Below are 5,722 nucleotides of genomic sequence, written 5' to 3'. Positions count from 1 at the left end.
TGCAGGATCCCCAGAGCGCAGCGTGAGCGCACAGCAGAGGTATGTGGAGGGAGGGACCACAGGGCAGCATGGGAAATGGAGTCCAGGCTGCACATTTAAACCAGGATTTGTACCGATGAAGACAATTTTGGCGCAAAAATTAGTTATTTCATCCCAAGTTATTCATGGTTTCTGCTTCAAGATGTCTAAATTCAGTGCAAAAAAGCGCTTTTGTTGCCGGTTAGCACTTTATGTTTACTTTTATTGTATGTTTACGCTTTATTTTCTCAGGAAAAGAACATTTTACATTTATACATTAATATTTGTTTATAATATACTGGTTGTACTTATGTTTATATTTTTAGGACATATTTTTCTACAGAAGTTTATATTTTCAGGTCATCTTTTTCTTCTAATTTTGCATTTCATGACTTTTTTTTAACTTATGTTTATATTTTTAGGACGTATTTTTCTTCTTTTGTTTATATTTTTAGCTCATATTTTGTACTTATGTTAATCTTGTGCACTCTTTATATTTCTGGCTTTGAATGGGATCAACTGTGGGTTAATCCATCTAAAATCATCAAGTTTTCAGAACAGTTTTTGCTCCTTTTCTGCTTGTCCTGAAGTTTATGAGCATACAATATGGACATTTTATATAGATAGTGTCACTGTGACTAACCATTTGTGGTTCAGGTTATCACTTTTATTTTTTAAATGTATGTTTAAATGAATGCATAGAATTTAATGAAGTATTTCATGCTTTCTTTATATTTTTAGTCTTTAAATAAATGTTACATTTTGGTAATTCTGTCTCAAACAGTAAAATGTTTTGGACAGTTTCTTCTCCACTATCTGTGATTTATCTGAAAGTTTAATGGCATTAAATATGGATATTTTATCTATCTATTTAACTGCAAAGAACCATTTTTGGTTCTAGTTACCACTTTTAGTGTTGTGTGTATGTTGAAAATAATGAATAGAATTTAATAAACTCTTTCAAGTTTCCTTGATATTTTTGTCAGCATATAGATCTTAAATGTGTATTTTTTCCAGTTTAAATCATCAGGGTTCCTTCTGCCCAATCATCTCTTAATTGTTTGAAATTATTTTGATTATATAATAAAGATATTTAAAATAGTGTGTGAAATTTAAGCTTCATATCAGATACTTTTCGAGAGAAACTTTGGAAAAATTCGCCACTTTCTTGGTCCCTCTTTTCTCTCCCTTCTAATTGATCTGATTAGTTTCACCTGCGTCTCTTCGCCACAGTCAGTTCTGAGTGTTTACATAGTCTTTGTCAGTTCATCACCCAGTTTTCTGTCTTCATGCTGGACTTCCTGTTCACCTGCCTCTGGTTTGTACATTAAGTTTTTCACCTTTTTGTATTGTGTTTTGTCGATCTTGCTTCAGTTTATGCCGTGCTTACGTGCTTTTGATAGCTTTTTGGTTCATTTTGACTATCTTTTCGGTTCTTAAAAACGTTTTGACGGTTTCATTTGGCTCCTGAACCCGCCACAAATGTGACATACTGGCCACACCATCTGATTGTTGTCCTTTAAATCCTCATCTGACCAGGATGGGGATTCACTTTACAGAATTTGTCACCAGTTGAACAACTCAATAACTTCTTGGGGACAATTTGCTAAATTGAACCTTTTTCTAACCACAACAAAAAGTAGGATATAGAGCTTTTTGCAGAAGTCAGATTAGAAGACTCTCTGCATGCTGTGCTGGTATTTTTTTACTCAGTGTTTCATTAAAATGTTTAAGACTCAGTATGTGTTCTCTTTACGAAGGGGCCGTTTACACGAGGACGCTTGCAGGTAAAAACGTCAAAATATTTCAACAAAACGCCCTATCGTTTATACGAGGACGGCGTTTTGGGGGCTTGAAAACGCAGAAATTTGAAACCAGCCTCCAGAGTGGAAAAGTAGAAAACTCTCCGCCGTTACGTTTCCGTCTAAACAGCAAAACGCAAAACTTTGCCGAGATCTCACCACGTCGCGTACGCGATTACATCACATACGTGCGCCGGTGCTTTGGTTTGCCGGCCGGTACAAGGACGTAAACAAAGATGTGTGATTATTTCCATCCTTCGTACCTTCAAGCAACTCTGGCAGCTCTATGTACACTACAGGAGTCGTACCAACAAACGTACAGAATCTGTACAGATTCCATTCATGAACATTTACCGCAGTGGAGATCCGAAAAGGCAAATAGTAAGCATGCGCGTAGACATGGTGGAGTTTTATCACAGCGCCACCCAGCTGCCTGGCATGCATATCCAATCGAATTCCACACACTATAGAGTCACCGTATATACGCAGATTTCCTTCAAAACCGCTCGACTAAACGTGAAATGACAAGACGCCACTTTTGCGCTTTCTGTTAGGATGGTCCTCGTGTAAACGGCCCCTAAGTATAAACTGATGTAATGCTGCGTGAGCATTTGCATTCAGAATTGGCTCCACATTACGGCGTACAGTTTAAATACATCAATTATTGAATGTTTTGAGTTTTTCTATCCCACTTTCATACATTTTAATGACACATTAAATATAGAACAATTCTCTTTGTTAAAATTATAGAATTTTTATGCCACTTGTTGGAGCTTTTAGATTTCTGCCAGTTGGTTTCTTGGTGAACTGATTGTTTGGTCTGTTCAGCATCTGGTATGTGTGGAATTGCAATGTCTCATTACTGAAATTGTCAACATTTAATTGTACAGAGTTTATCTCACCATTTGTTTCTTAAAAATGCATCTATTATCAGAGAGGTTGAAGAAAACATGGAAAATTTGACTTTCAAGCTCAAAAAAAGGCAAATAATCAGTTAATTTTGTGTTGCCTGACTTAATAATTGACTAATTGTTTCAGCTCTACTTTCAACAGAGTATTTTCTGCTGTGGTCTCATTCATTTTAATTCAGTAAAGGTTCTGAAAAATGTCTTCCTTTGCTGGTCTTGTTTGTGCTGAAACCACTGCTTGGTGCAGCGTTTAATTAAACCCAACTGTAACCCATCAGTAATGTTTGTATCTCAATTATAAACCCACAAATTTACTGAAAAGAGACAAAACTACTGGGCATGTTTAGTTGGGTTCTGGTTTCCTCACAGCAGGAATCGGTGAACATAATTCATGAATAGTGCTAATTAGACCTTCAACCTCATTTCCACACAAAGCAGACTCATTCACCTTAAAGGTAAAGTCACTAACAGAGGATTTAATTGGCATTCTACACTTGAAGGCCACCTGATATTTTCTCATTTGCAATTTAAAAGCTCTTCTTTTTTTTTTGAATTTCCACATAAAAGGGCCCCTTCATGGGATATTCATGCCCAGGCAGATGTTACAGGTTCCCCTCAGGCAAAGTGTTGCTGTTGACCAAGGTCATACTTTCACTGTCCGCCGACACAAACCCATTAATCTGTAGATGTGGAGATAAAAGTCAGGCTCATCTTGAATTAAAAATAAATGTCACTCGGTGCGCGGGAAGATGCAAAACAATCTTTGATAAGATTACGAGGCAGTAAAACTTCCAAAAAGTGAAGTTATGTTGAATTTTCAACTCTGTGTCAATGGAATGATGAATGTTGAAGTTTGCAGGTTAAAGCCAACGACATTTCAAACTTTTCGTGTATTTTTGCCTGCAAATTCTGTTTGTGTGGTAACTATGACGAATTCACTGCAAGTTACTGAATCTAGTTGCATCATTCAAACTTAAATACTGTTTATAGTTGTCAGAAATGGGTAGAAAATGTGGCGTCAAAGGCTAATAAAACCCTGAAAATTAACAATTTTTGCATTATAAATGAGTCGGGTAGTTCATTTCTACCTATAGTTGCATTTTATTGGGGTTTACTGTGATCTCTAGCAGTTGTGAGAGGCAACATGGTTAAGTGACCAAACCCTGCTGGTAAGTCAGAGGAGAAGGTTAGGGTTAATGGATGGGTCAACAAAACATCAGACTTTACAGCAGGAAACTGTTCATTTCGGAGGGAACACTGTTTTTTTTTTTCTTCTGGTTGATAAGGATGAGTTGCTGTATTTTCAAATTTCAGTCGATCTGTAATTACTGAACATCTTCAATGAATGATTTTCAATAAAGACGAGGGAAGAAAAAGACTTAATTTGACTGGAACCTGTTTAAAATCATGGCACTTTCTCTATAATGCAATGAAGTAAAACTGTCAATATTATTGCGATCATTTTACTGCCCATGAAGACTGATAATCATCTGATTAATTCTGTAATCATGAAAACAGGCCTCCAACATGGGATGCATGGTTCATTTTAGACGACTCAATGGGTCACAGATAGGAGGTTGATATTTGGTTAATTTTAACATTACAGCAGACTCATGAATAACAAAATGTCTTAGCCAACTCTGACTGATGGACAAAATAAACTATGTGCACCATCTTAATTCCATTTCCCAACATTTTCGATCGTCCACGAACTTAACGAATTTGTTTCAATTTATTTTTGCAGGTTTCGACATCAAGTTCTAAAACTGTCTGTGAAGCTTTCCAGCTTTTTTGTTGTTGCTAGCATAACCACTGACCCTGTCGCATCCCAATACTGCCCCTACTGGTGTGGTGCATATTGCATTTTAATTATATTTAATTTCTGATGATATTTATAGTTTAAAGCACATATCTCTGGGCGAAACCTTCACTGTCGTTACTAAACGGATTGGAGTGATTGAATACTACAATAACACTCAGCTAATCGCTGTTAGCTGTTCATTTACTAGAATAACAAAACTTTTTATAGCTATTTTGCGCTTGGTTAAGCAACTTGCTTATTGTAAATTGTATTTCAGAGCACCAGAATACATTTTGTGATTCGTTTATTTATCAGGTACTTCTTATGATTTCGTGTGTTTTTGGTTTTTTTTTCCCATCTTTGTCATCAGCTAAGTCAAACTAAGCATCTACAACATATGGGCACATAAGATCACTGTCGTTTACTACATTAACAGTAAACGCACAGCACATAAAATAAAGTATCTCTGAGTAGCAGACTTCGCTCTGAGCTAATACACTAAAGAGTCCTGATGGTTTTGCTGTGATGTGGCTTTCTGATCCCACAATGCAGGTGATCGATGATAAGCAGCTCCATTGTTTTCTGTTAGTTGTCTTGTGAAAGCTTTATTGCCTCAGTAACAGCAGCCCAGAGGTGTGAAACTCTTCCTTTTGGCCGAGCAGCAGTTAATTTACATTTAAAAAGGAGGGCAAATGGTGCAAACCCCCCACACACTCAGTATTTAATGTGAGGCTCATTTACTGAAACGCAGCCTCAAACGTTTTCCTGTTGCCCCATTTTCTGCCATCTTCAGTCATTTTTAATTAAAAGTTGTCAATAAATTGGATTGTGCCAGAAAGAAACTGGGCTGTTGAAAAGTCTATTGATTCTACATTCGTTGTACTTAAAAATAACTAGAAAACTTCATTTCCAACAAAAGTAGGTTTATTCATCATCAATCTAAACTATTTATATGAAGGACAGTTTAATTTTATTTGAATATGTGATTGAATTTGACACACAGTGGGAAAAAAAATGTAAACTGTTTGTGCAGATTTTCCCTGTTTTGTTCAAGTACAAATAATGACTAAAATGTTTTCATTTAGTAATTAATAATAAAAAACAGCCTAAAACTGTAAATAATGTCCACATTAAAACTCTGTAATTTTGTCAACAATAATTTATTCTACAATATTGCACCATAAAATTGAAGT

This window comes from Acanthochromis polyacanthus, chromosome 1, assembly GCF_021347895.1.
Source record: "Acanthochromis polyacanthus isolate Apoly-LR-REF ecotype Palm Island chromosome 1, KAUST_Apoly_ChrSc, whole genome shotgun sequence".
In the NCBI taxonomy this organism is placed as follows: Eukaryota; Metazoa; Chordata; class Actinopteri; family Pomacentridae; genus Acanthochromis; species Acanthochromis polyacanthus.
Note: the sequence above shows the minus strand (reverse complement) of the source record.